Consider the following 15,095-nt stretch of genomic DNA (forward strand, 5'->3'; position numbering starts at 1 on the left):
TACATGAATAAGGTGATATTTTTGAAGGAATAAAAAGTTCGGAATAGGACGAAACTTGTTAATAATTTTGGTGTATGCGATACCAAAGAATAATATTTTGAAACTCTCTTTGAAAATCCCTTACAAATTCTTTTTTGCCTTTACCCGGTAGCATAAAGAAATTGGAAAACCATTACCATTAATAAAAAAAGCTTCTCCAAAAAACGTCGACTTTTCGTGTAGTAAAACTGAAAAAATCCGTTAAAATAACAACATAAAACCAAAACTACTCGTTCATTTGGTTCAAAAAATTATACTTTGTAGGATAAAAATTTATTTTCTACTTTTCAACCCAAGACACAAAAATGGTATTATAATTTTGTTACTTCAATTTCATGCGTTTGATTTTTGAATGTTGATGTATTTTTGCATTATAACTGTATTTACTATATCAAGATTTTTAGTATACCTGTACTGTAAGGTTGTATACTTTAACCGCACGGATAAGCAAATGAAAAAGGCGAACTAAGCACGTTGATTTTTGTACTAGAAAAACCGAATGAAAATTGAATTAAATTGTCTGTATATGTGTTCATAATTATGAAAATTGTTAAATTTCACAAAATATTTATTTTATTTTTGTAGAGACTATGAACAAAAATTCCTGCCAAAAGTTGTTTGTTTATAAAAAACAAGCATTTAAAGATGTTCATTTCCCTGCAGTATGCTAAATTAATTTTAAATGAATAGAAACTGAGAAACTGAGAAAAATTTTGTGGAAATTCTGAAAATTTAGTTAATAATTATTAACTGATTAAAGTGTCAAGTATACTGGGTGCCCCAGGAGTAACGGACGCCCTTGTTTTATCAAGTTGAAAATAAATTTCTAAGACGAAGATTCCTCTTCCATTTTTTGATAAAAAGCGCACTACAACGGCAAGACAGTGGCAGGAGAGGGTGTGAAAATAGTGAGAAACTGTGAGAGTGAGACGCGAGAACTTCAACGTTACGCTGGCGTGTACGTATGCACACGTGTATAAGGCTCAGAATATGTAGGAAGTAGTAAGTGCATCGGATCAAAAAATGGAAGAAGACTTACACTTGGGACATTCTGTCTTACTGTTGGGACACATTTTCCATTTAGTCCCATGTATAACCTTGTTTGTTGTCCACTTTTTAAACATAAAAATTAACGAAATTAAATCGATAACAGTTTATTGTCCTTCATTTCTTTATTAACAAGTCTCCTGAATATACCTACATGCTTAAGCTTTTCTTCTCATACAGTTTTAAAATGGTATCACAAGTCTTTGGTGGGCTCAATAAGGAAGTAGATTTTTTTCGATCACTAACTCGAAATCACTTTCTAAGTATATAGTTAAATTTTTTAATCGACCAGAAATTCGCTCGGAAACTTTAATAACATTTATTCCAAAATTAAGTTTCTTCGAGCAATATTTAAAAAATAAAACAAGCTTTGATTGCGTTAACGGTAAACCACCATTTGTATATATAGTAATGCCCTATTGTTAATAAAACCAAAAAAAAACGACAGAATAATTATTTTTTGGTAGGTACCTTCAAAAAAACCAATCTTCTGATTGTATACAGCTATATACAGAGATAGCTGTTGGGTTATACCATGGATGGATGGTAGGAAGAACATATTCACATACTGAAGTGACCACAATGTAGTGCCAGAGAGCCAAAGATACAACAACGTTATTATAGGGCAATGAACTTTGTGGTATGCAAATGAAGTTCTTTTTTTCATCATTTTTTTTTGATACAATGAATATTTGATCCACCACCATGGATTTTATACCATCATCATATGATACAAATCACCCGTTGAAAAATTGTACGTTATCTTTCTAATAAGCCTAATCAAAATTTTCTATTGTCATTCGTAATGATATGAATAGATTTTTTATTACAAAAAATTTTCTTGTCTCTAAAACAATTCGCAAATATTAATAGGGGATAATCTTAATGTCGAATTGGCCATATTACCCTATAAAAGTGTAAAACTAGACTTGATACCATGGCAAAATTTGAAAGTGAAATTAAAATTGATTAAAAAACGAAGAAGTTATAAGCAATCAAAGGTTATTACATACTAGTATAGGTTTTTAAAACCAACTTCTCTTTTCTGTACGTCCAGTGAAAATTCTTTACCTAAAGCGATAAAAAAATTTAGTCCGATATCTTATGTTAGCTTTTTGTAGAAAACTTTTAGGGACAATCTTTTATTTAACATTAATGGAATAGAACAGCAATTTTGGTGTTTTAAAAAGTAGAAAATAAATGTTTACCATCGTATATGAACAGAAAATATGATGAAATACCATCAAACATAGCACGTCTCATATTCAACTAAATAATATGTATATGATAGCGTCAGCATCCCATCACATTATACATTCATAATATGAATTATTAATTAATTAAAAATCGCTTAAGGTTCTATCATCCGCAATTATATTTTCAGTTTGATGGATACCAATTTTATTAGCTTCATATATTATATTTCGTAAAATCTCATGGAGAGAGGAAATAGACGAAATGTTTTTAAGATTTTACCGCTAACGTGGCCACACTTGCATGCCTTATTTGAGCTTCCACCATTTTGGCTTGAGTCAATATAGAATTTAAAACTATGACGCCATTTTCAGGTATGTTTTAACGTAGTGTGTATACATATACTCAATACACACACACAACAGCATAGATATATATATATAAATTTTAACGATGGTCATTTTTGACATCTAGTAGGTATAATCGATGAACATTTAAAGAATTTGTTTCCACCATCAGTACAGTAGAAGCAATAGCTCCATTTCTTTCGACAATTCGCTAATAAAGACAGTTTCAATTTGGCAGAATCATTTTAGCATTTGTTTAAGATATTTGTATTTTCAATTTTCCACTATTCCAATCTTTAATAAAACGTACATTATTTTAATTACTCTCTACATAAATTATTTCTAAGCAATATTAAAAATACATACATACATTACTATTAAAAACTATTTTTTATAGGTCCTAGTATATTAAAATATGCCGTTATTAATCTTTATGTGAAAAAGTACATTTACAATTAACACCGTACGATTTTATTAAAATCTATTACATAGATGTTTATAAAAAAATCTAGATTGCTAAAAACATTAAAACAAGCAATCGGTAAAGATATCCAGATTGATTAGAACGATGTTATTGTTGTAAGTTTCAACGAAATCATGCAATGATAAGGTTAGTTCCACTTTTTTAATGTGTCTGATCATAAAACGTTTATTAGTCGGTCGCAAAAAGAATATCTCTTGCAGGGAAGGGGAAAGAAAACATGGAAAGGTGACCTTTACTCACTTATTTTAAAAACTATGCACTGGCCATTGTTTCTCGTCTTTAAACTATTTAGCACGTTTTAGTTATTGTGAAAAAACTAAGATTTTTTTACGACTGATGAAACGAAATATTTTGATCTCAGTGCGAATATGTAAAACAACTTATAGACCTGACAAAAAAGGCTTATTTATTGCAGATTTTCATGCATTTATTAATTGCAAGCCTTATTAATCTTTAGACGAGTGTTGCCTTGTTAGTTTATAAGGTAATTTTGACCCATAAATTACAAAAATCGTATTAATATAACGGTTAGGCCTCTAGTTTCGGAGATATCGAGCCAAAATATGAGAAAATGGGTGATATTTCAAAAAGTATGCTTCCAATCACCAAATGAATACGATTTTTGAATTTTTTGGGTCAAAATTACCTTATATACTAAATTTTATCCAAATCAGAAACCATAAATTTTTCTTGATTTTTTGGAATTTTTTTAAGGGGTACCCCTTTACAAAAAATCGAAAAAATCGGGAAAATTTTTTTCTCTCCAATTTCGATAAAACTCAGTTTATGAGGTAATTTTGACCCATAATTTACAAAAATCGTATTAATAAAACGGTTAGGCCTCTAGTTTCGGAGATATCGAGCCAAAATATGAGAAAATGGGTGATATTTCAAAAACTATGCTTCCAATCATCAAATGAATACGATTTTTGAATTTTTTGGGTCAAAATTACCTTATATAATAAGTTTTATCCAAATCAGAAACCATAAATTTTTTTCGATTTTTTGGAATTTTTTTAAGGGGTACCCCTTTACAAAAAATCGAAAAAATCGGGAAAATTTTTTTCTCTCCAATTTCGATAAAACTCAGTTTATGAGGTAATTTTGACCCATAATTTACAAAAATCGTATTAATAAAACGGTTAGGCCTCTAGTTTCGAGCCAAAATATGAGAAAATGGGTGATATTTCAAAAACCATGCTTCCAATCATCAAATGAATACGATTTTTGTATTTTTTGGGTCAAAATTACCTTATATACTAAGTTTTATCCAAATCAGAAACCATAAATTTTTCTCGATTTTTTGGAATTTTTTTCCCTCCAATTTCTAAATGTATTTTTTGCATTTAAAATTTATAGATAAGCACTTATTGCCTATTCAGGTGACTTGCAAATCGCTTCGCAAATTGTATTATGGATAAATTTATCTATACTAATTTTATATATTATACCTACACTCTATTTGTAATGATTTGTATTTCTTATATATTTGACTTCTCAGTTGAACTGATTATTTATCTAAATTAAATTAAGATGTAGAGCACTTCAATACACAACACGAAATTCTTAAGGGCATTAAGGAGACAAATTGAAGTATATTTCGTAAGAATTTGAATCGGTTTTATGGTGAGAGAGAAAGAAATATGATTTGCAACGGAAAAAATGAAATGTATGCCAACCCAACATAACCCAACCTAACCCAACCCAACCCAACAACAGTTTGCTACACTACCTTGGCTGACACCGACTCCACCAAAATGAAATGGGACCATACGGGAAGCACCAGCTTTCACAGAGATAAAGAAGCATCAAAATCGGTTCACCCAGTCGAAAGTTCTGAGATAACAAACATAAAAAAAATACAAATAAAAAAAATACAGTCGAATTGATAACCTCCTCCGTTTTTATTTGAAGTCGGTTAAAAACTGAAGCTATGGAAACATTTTCAAAATATAACAAATGAATATTACAAAATTTAAAAACCCCCGACAAACTTTTCGGGTATGGAACAATTAACTCACACTTGAAATGTATCTAAGAACACTCTCCATTAAATTACCTTTCAAAAGAAACAAAAAAAATCCAAATCGGTTTCATACGGTTAGGTGCTACTATGCCACATACAGACACACAGGCAGGCAGACAGACAAACATAGTCAAACTTATAGCACCCCTTTTTTTGGTTCGGGGGCTAAAACCGAAAAATCAAATGAATATTTAATTAAGTTTTTTTTCTATTTGTCACTTACGTCCTTGGGCAACTATAATCCTAGGATAGCTCATCTAGGATAAGTTAGTTTTGATCATAGACATAGAACTATTGTATCTGTATGATAAGATCGAATAACACCATAGACGTACAAAATGGAAAACACCATCGTAATCATGATATGGTCACCTGTGTGACTATCTCTGATGTTGATGATGATGAGTAACTGCTGAGTGACTATTTACTATTACACACTAAAAATATAATAACCTAGCCCGACCATTATTTTATTCCGGAGTTCACTGTTCTTCAATCATTATTATATTATTATTACATATTCTCCATACCTTGTGTTTCTCGCTTAGCGGTCAAGTTTATGTTTATTCTCTGCTGTTTGTTTGTACGCAACAAACCACTGAATTAAAAGTTACGAGGTTCTTCTCTTTTAAAAAAAGAGTTACCTTTATTTTTTGTTTGTTGTGTTTGTTCAACAAACATACACACACATTAAACAGTTTTTTTAAAAAGGTTAATGCCACTCAGCGCACCACTCACTAAAAATTCAATCTCTGATGAACATCTTCTTTCATCGTAACCTTCATCAATAATAAATCAACCCTCACGAAAAATACAAACTGTGCTTTATAAACTTATGTGATAATAGATTAGAGGGTTGATTTTATTTGACATTATCTATTGTTTTTGTTTTGGCGGTAATTTTAAAATCATGAATATTTATTAAATAGTGTTTAAGTGAATAATTTTAGTGATATTATTAATGAAAGTTTTTACATTTTTTTTAAAATAATGTTGTGCAAATGGATATGATTTTTTGATTTTGTGTAATTATTTGTTTTTCGATTTTTTGGAGGTTTTCTTTTTGTGTGGAAGTGGATGAAAATGTTTTCGCATTGTGGATTATTATATAATTATTGTGTGTTGATCCTTATTCATAAAATAAAATTTAAATATATTATTATTTAAAAAAGAAAATTTATTAATAATTTATTTATTTATCGCTTGGAAAAATTAGTACCTGAAGATTTTTTTAAAAGTTTTATTTTTATAGTGATTTTTTTAATATATTTATTATTATTTTTATATGTGATATATATATTTTTGGTGGTGTTTAAATATTTATTTTACAAATTTTTAATAATATTTAGTGGTGAATTTTTTGTTGTGGTTTAATTTCTATTTTGGAATTTTTTTTTGGATATATTTATTGGATTAATTATTAATCATGCCTAGTACAATAAGAGGTGAGTTGTATTTTAGTTTTAAAAATAATTGTAATCTTAAAAAATTTATTTTCGCTTCCATTTGAGGAAGATTTACGTGGGAAAGCTTTATTTAGCTCTTTCTTGCTGCCAAATAAAACATTTTAATTTTTGGGTGTCAAAGTTTTTGGATATCAAATATTAATCGGATTGTACGATATTTGTTCCTGAACATTCATTTTTTTAAAAATTATGTGCCACAAGTAGATATGTACAATATTTAGATAGGGGTTGTTTTTTTAAGTATGGGGCTTGTCAAATTTTTAGTTGAACGAATATTATTAATCTATTCATAGTGGTGCCACTAAAAACTTGTCAAGCCTCGTACCTAAAATGAGCGGTTTTCTTGTAATCTTAATTGGTATTATCTGGTATTTAAGGTTTGCGATCATACAAATTTTGGTCTTATTACAGATAATTCCAAAAAATTTATTGGCTTCTATTATTCTTGTTTTAAAAAAGGTCCAAATTATATAGCGATCAAGAAACTATTTCCCAGAGTGATTATTAGACTGGTGAATAAAAAATTTATTCAATTTCCCAAATGAATTTTAATTATTAATATTTTGAGCTTTTTGAAAGAATTTTTAATGAAGAATTTCACCTTGAACTTGTAACTCGTATATTTATTTTTAAATGTAAATATTTTTATTTATGTTTTTTATCAATAGGGCAGTAACACAATAAAATTTTAATGGGTTTGTCTATTGTGTTATTTTATTTTTTGTATTTATAACTTTATTCAAAGGTCTTTAATATCTATGCGCAACGAGATAATATGAAAATATATGAAAACTACATTTTCAAAAATTTCTTGTTGCTTTGAGGAACCTTGTTTTTTGTAAATAGAATATCGAAAGATCTAAATCGTTCGTGCTAGAAAACAGGATAGTTTGAAAGTTCTTTTCATAAACTGCCAGTTTTGCCTAAATTGAAATTGTACAGAAATGATGAGGAAAGTCATCAATTTAGACCCGTTGTCCAGATCGGTTCCCTGTAATTTTTTTATCTCTCTTCTAGCTGACCTGTAAAATTTGTTTAATTATTTTTCCTCGTGTTAGTTTTGCCAGAGTTTTTCTTTTTTAATCAATGCCATGCAGTAAACAGTTTTTTAACAGTTTCTAATTGTGAAACATAAACTTGGAAACATTTGAACATTTTACCAGTTTTTTTATGGAAAGGAGCTTAAAATAAAAGGATTTTCTAAAAAATCAAAGAAAACACTTAACGTTCACAATTTCGGCATAGAGTAACTAGTTGAAACATACAATTAATTTGGAAAATATATAGGTATATTTTCTCTCTTTCTTCTAATCTAACGATATTTTCCTGTAAATTAGAAGATGTCGCAAATACTACTCTCATAACGAAATTATTGCTTAAATAACCAGCTTTTGATCGATAGCACCCACGTTATTAATAAAATTGGATTTTCGATCTTCAATTCTTGATAAAGATAACATTTTTTTATTAAAAGAATGTTTAGCTTGTATCAAACTAGAAATGAAAAAATTTTCTCCTTACTTTGCTTTTAATTTTGCCAACTTTAGGCATAATTCATTGTCAAATTCTGAAATCTATAATCGCAAATATTCATGAAATTCATTCCCTTGGGATAAATTCGATAAAGTTTACGATAAATTCTCGCAGAATAACAAAAAAAAATTAACCTCTAATTTTCCAATACCGCTTTTTTTTTTTTAATACAACTGTTTATTTCGTCTTTTTGATAAACAGGTTTTTAAAACTGTATTTTCCAAATACACATACAACAGAGCCAGCCAAACACTTGTTGAATACAATACAACAAATATTATATAAAAATACCTAAAGGCATTTCGGATTTGTAATCAACCAAAAAAAAAAACTTTTGTCCAAAAACAATTTCGTATAACGGTTCCACATATTTATAATAAAATAAACAAAAAAAACAAAATAAATTAATACGTGTCTGCGTAAAACTGCATATTACGTCACAATATACAAACAACAAAATATTATGAACATGTAATATTTTAAGGTTGTGCGAGCACGTAATCGAGTTGTGAAACGAATCCGGTAACAAATGGGTATCGATCGTAAAGTAGTTAAAATTTAATTACCTATCATTTGATAATTTAGAGATAATCATCCCAAAATTTCAAGTTCATTGGTGATAGTTTATAATTAATTGGACCTTATATCCAAAATTGTCATTCTTATCGTCATATTTTGGTATGCCACTTTTCTTATCCAATTGGCCGTTATACCGAGATAATGTAGTATTCTATGTGAAATAATTTTTTAAATCGGTTAATTAGTAAATTCAAAAATGGCAGTTTTCACACAAAATTGCATTCCCCTTTTCAATACTTTAGGAGTTAAATTTTCAAAAATCCGTTCTTACTGAGCGTCTGTTTTGCGAATTGAGTAGCTTTGCTAAATTTCAAGCCAATCGGGTAGTTTTGGACATATCGTGATGAGTCAGTCAGTCAAGATTGAAACGTTTGGGTACTACTCTTTTTTACGAAAGGTGGCATCCATCACTAGATAGTCTGAGAGTCACGAAAGTATACTAAATTGGAAATGGAAGACTGTCAATGTTTAGCTTGGGAGCTCAGTATATAGAAAACCAACCAGTGAATTTGTAAATGTAGGATGACCTCCTTACCGATAGTTTTTCCGGCTGATTCTTCCCGCTGAATACAGCAATGAAGTCACCGGCTTGTCGTAGCCAATCTGGGTGCAGGATATATTCCATGCAGACATCTTCGATATGTAATAATTTCATAGGGATTTGAGGAAGTGACCATATCGCTAAAACTTCTTATTTGGAGGTGTAATTAATTCAATTGGTTCTGCCACCTGAGCAAAAGGGCTAAGATATCTAGCCGATTAGCTGACCATGTAGAAAAAGTAAGGTACCGTGTAGGCCGTGAATATCATCGCGAGACATTTCCCGCTAATAAGAGTATATTTTTGTTTCAAGGGAAAAAAATTCATATAATTAAAAGTAACCTCCTGCTGAAATCTGATAGTAGAACTATGATCTGCCAACTTCAGTGTTCGAACAGAATAGATTCCTTCATACATACACACGGAACCACAAAAATCAGATTCCAATATCAACAAAAACGTTAAACGAGATTCCGCAAAACGATCGACAACCAGAATAGAATAAATAATCAGTTAATATTATAAAAAAAAAAAGAAAGACCATAAAACATCTGAGCTAAAGTTGACTGGGACACACGGATATAAAACACTAGGCTGTGTGTATATATGTATAAATAAAGTACCGCTAAGTTTGGAGGTGCGCCTCAGTCATATAGCTTAGGCTACAGCTACATAAAGTTTAAAGACATAGTGCCCCTTACAACTAACTATACGATGTGGATAATATATTATATAAGTACCGCTATAAAATGTTACCTATAATAACAATTTAACGTCATCATCCGAAGTACAGTATTTTTAATATGAAGTACCGTTTGATGAACATATACATACTCACATATATACAGAAAATCCGTTACTATACCAACTAGCGAACAGCGAACCAACAGAAACGTCAACTTTTTTTTTCTTTTTAATATTGTAAACACAACAATATTCAACCAAATATGCGCGCGCATAAGAATACTGAGCAGCATGTTGGAGTAAGATCAATGATCCACACTCACTTGTTAAGCATGGAATTATATCTGTTACTGGTAAAATATATAATGTAGAATGAAGTATTGATGATACGTCAGAACTGTTTGGTAAACTTTAGTCGCGTGATGAGAGATTTGCTCACGTGTTCTACACATGCGTCAAATATTTCGCGCGTTAAATATTCTTTAACTTTGTAAGTCATAACCTCTACATAATTTTATTTTTTAATGCACTAGATAATTAAAAATAGTTTGATTACGTGATTATTGAATGATGTTTGAGAGTGAAAATATGAGAGCAGAGAAATAATCTTAATAATTAAATTCATTTTAACTAATTTCACCTAATTTCATTTTACTAAAAGTACACGAACAGGTAGACAAAAGAAAAATTTTTAGATTTTACATAAAATATTCTACGTTTAGTATATTTTAAAACAAAACCACACTGACAGGCAGTCTTCAGCCTACCTGAATTCTGATAAAGTTATTTTATTTTATATAATAATTCTGCCGAATGATTCTTGGTACAATGGGCTCAAAGTACTTACATCTTGTTGCGATGTTGGGATCAATTATGCGCTTGGCATTATATATAATACCAAATTTTATTGTTTTATAAACACGCCTATCATAGTTCTTCTATCGAAACGTGAACATGGCTAATTTTAATTAAAAAAATTTTAATCAATTTTTTCCATATGCGGTTTTGAACAGACGAGCCATTATTTTCGTAATTAAATTATCTTTCTTCTGATATCAATTTTTTTTAATATACGCTTGCCAGCGAAAAACCGTCCATCGATAAAATTAATTCAAATTAATTTAATTAAAAATAGGCATGAACACTTTTCGATAGAAAAACTATGATAGGAGTACAATTTCATTAAAAATATGTCTCATCTGGTTATCAGATGGGTAAATATCGACCTTATAATGTCTTTAAGACTATAAGAAACTTGTTACATAAATAATATTTATGGTGATACTTAATTATATACATTACCGGTAACATATATACGTATGTCAAGTGTATGAAGCAAGCAAAACCCCACGAAATGAATTGCTGTATGTAATACCTTCCAAATCCCATCTCACAAGTTTTACAGTTAGATTTTATATACCTATATATTTTTTTTGGAATAAGTATAGAATGTGCTAAAAAATTTTAGCATGGGAAAAAATGCTTTTATAGATCTTTGCACTCTTTCAATAGTCCGATGTTTTATCATTTCATTTTCTCTATGTACAATTTTTGGGTCCAAAACAAAACGTCTTATTTTCCAAAACTCTACATACAAAAATTTTATGCTCGTTATGATATACGAAGTTTTAGCCTGTAAGTAATCACCTTTGAAAAAAGGCTGATACCCATACCATGTTCATATTATATAAGGTAATTAAAAAATCATTCTTCCGGTGAGATTCGAACCCACCATCTTTGGATTAATAGGTAATAACTTTACAAATGCATTACTAATAACTTATTTCGCAAATCTAATTAATTATTGAAAAAAAAAATATAAATATAACGTAATAATATCCCGGATAAATACAATTTTATACAAAATTATTATAACATTAATCAGTAGATTGACTATTTAACAGGATGTCTGATGGCTCGATTTAAATCGGAATGAAATTACAAAAAAAAATAAAACAGTTTAAGAACATTTAATTAAAAAAAAAAAAAAAAATTAAATACTTTTTTGATTTATCTAATATGTTTTTTTTAAAGAATACTCAAAATTTAACCAAGCATGAATATCACTTGGTAGTATGTGGTTAGATATTTGATTTAAATTTTTAACAAATACGCAATTCGCTTTTTTCGACGAATATTTTTAAAGGTAGAGTAATTGTGAGAACACTAGTAGAGAGCACCCAGACAGTTTTTTCTTTCCGAAGAATTTTTTTTGACTTTAAGTTTCAAATTGAAACAATACTTTCATTTACTGACGCATTAGTTAACTTGTATTTATTATTTCCCATCGCTTCCACCAAAATGTAAATGATTTTCTCGAATTCGAAGTTTTATTAAATTGTCAAGAAATCACATTGCTTTTACATTTGGGAAGTGTTCATAAACCACGTGGTTCAATTAGAGCCCCTTTGGAATCCCTCCTTCCATGTAGCCTATCGCAGCCTTTACTATGATCCCCCTCGGATGGAACGTAAATTTTTTATTATCAAAAACATAGGTATATCGTATTTTCTAAAACGCTGGCATTAAGGCATTCTAAGAATATGGCCAAAAAATATATATTCGTTGTGTGCGTAGTCATGGTGGGGATAATAAAATCGATGCCAGCGCTTTAAGTGAAAAATTTTGGAGATAAAGTGGGCTGTTATGACTAATTTGCAATTATTTACATGTTAATGATATAGAAACTGTCAAATTAAAATGATTGAAAAACACTAATTAATTAAACTTAATGCATTAAAAATTGTGAAAATAAGAAATCAAATTGTACAAATATTATTTTTCAAATGTTAATTATCGTAATTATTTATTTAAATTTGTGAAACAAGAATATTAAATTTTAAATGTAAGTTTTCAATGCAATCCACACAATTATATATGCATCCATTAATTCTATAATTAAAGTAGTGTATCGTTGTCATGGAAACGAAATTCACGCTCGGAGCGAATATAAAAAAATTACATAGGTAGGTAGACTTCATTGCCACCCTCCCCTGACGTAGCTCGCCGAAAAAAGGGTAATTTCGGAAAAATCAACGATTTTTCATGTTTTTCCACAATTTTTTGCAATTAATTCGGAAACTATGCATTTTAAGAAAAAAATAGACCGAGACAAAGTTTTTGGGCGTAAATTTTCCGTCGATTTGTATATATAAACTTTTTCTTATCTATATTTTCTGAAAAATCTACATCGTTGATTTTTTCCGAAATCAGTTAAAAATTGTCATAGGTTGTCTGCTCCCAAAACTTCAGTTAACCATCTGAAATTTCATTTAAGGTAGTCATATCGGTAATAGACTTTGCATTCAGAATTTAATGAAACTTAGTTGTCCATTATTATATCATAATTAACATAATTAGCATAGTTGTCCATTATTATATCATAATTAACCAGTTAAATTTTTAGGGGCCTTCAGAGAACTGAAAAAAAGATATTTTAACATTGATCCTTATGGGAAATCACAGATTTTATTTTATTTCACAAAGCTGGACGTTCAGATTTTCAGTTCTCTGAAGGTTAATTATGATATAATAATGGACAACTATGCCAAGTTTCATTAAATTCTGAATGCAAAGTCTATTACCGATAGTACTACCTTAACTTGATGGGAGTATAATACAGATATACTTACTATTAATAGCCTATTTGTATTGTTAAGTTATAGGCTATTAACAAAAAAAGAAAAGGCATTATCGTAAATAATATAAAGCCTTTTTTTCCTAGATACAAACATATTGAATTTTTTTTTTCATACTTTAAAGTATGTATTTATCTCCACTTAAAAAAATAAAAGCAGGTACCGTTACTTATTGAATTTAATAAATATGTTTATAATAAGTCTTTATTGTGTAGTTTTTTTTTTTTTTGGTGAATCGATTTACAACAGGTACATAATTTTATGTGTATAAAAATGTTTAAATTTCATGCGATTTTTATTATATACCGCACCGGTTTTTAAAATATAATTATAATCATCCTGTTAATGAATAGTAATTATAGGTGATTTTTTAAATTTAAAATTTTTATTTAAATAAAGATAACGTAATTTTTTTCCACACAATTTATTTTCCAATTTCCTGACGCAAAAGTTAAATCAAAAACTTATGATACCCTTATTTAAGAAAGATGCATATGAAAAGGTTTCAAAATGGTACAAATAGTTTTTCTTAGAAATGACAGCGTTTTATTTAGTACATTCATCTTGGGATTTCACCTTCCGCTTTTGCTTTGTAAACAAGAGAAACATTTGGTGATATAGAGAGTTTGATATGTAGAATCAAATAAAAAATGTTTTCATCTCTAACGTCAGCCCCTACATAAAAATTTCGCGCCAGAGGCTTGCAAATATCTTCAAAATTATTTCAAGAAAATCTCTACAATAAAGTTGTTTTACCCGAGGAAAACGCGATCAAATCGTATATGTTTTTGTATATGAATAGAATTATTTTTTTTTTTTGACTTCTTGCCACTTTTTCTATTTCCGAAGTGTAATTTTTATGTCATAATGTGCAAATGTTTGCAAATAAACTAAAAAAATAGCTTTTTATTATTTTCAAGTTTTCTATTATTTGTGATTCAATTTATTATCTGGTTCTTATTTCAATCCTTGTGCTTAACGTCTTCTCATATTTGGTTTTATCGTTAGGAAAATCGTATATGGAAAAATTGAAAATGTATTATTTGAAATGTTAACCACGCAAAACTCGTGCAAAGTTCTACTCATTTTAATCAAAACTGGTATACTTTTCAACTCCGTCCGAGACAGAAACGAGAAAATGGGATTATAAATATTCTTCCCGTCGCTCCCACCATAATTAGACTATTCCGAGAGCTGCAATTGTATTGAATAATCATTATGATAATTTTCATTGGCTGGAGGTACATAGGCAGACTTTTTTTTCATGTGTGAGAAATTTCAGTCGAAAATTCGTAACGCGTTTAATTAACGTAATTACAAAAATTTAAACACGTTTTTTTCAAAATTATGTTTTTTTACATGGTGCAGAGTTTATAACCGTATCCGCTGAACCGATTTTGATAAAACTTGTACATTTTTTTACTGAAGTATTTTGTCTGAAAATCGACAATCAATTTTGAGGGAGTGAAACTCGCCCTTTTTTAGTCCTTCTGCCTTAGTTAACTATAGCGAACTTAA

This window comes from Chrysoperla carnea, chromosome 5 (genome assembly GCF_905475395.1).
Source record: "Chrysoperla carnea chromosome 5, inChrCarn1.1, whole genome shotgun sequence".
Taxonomy (NCBI): Eukaryota; Metazoa; Arthropoda; class Insecta; order Neuroptera; family Chrysopidae; genus Chrysoperla; species Chrysoperla carnea.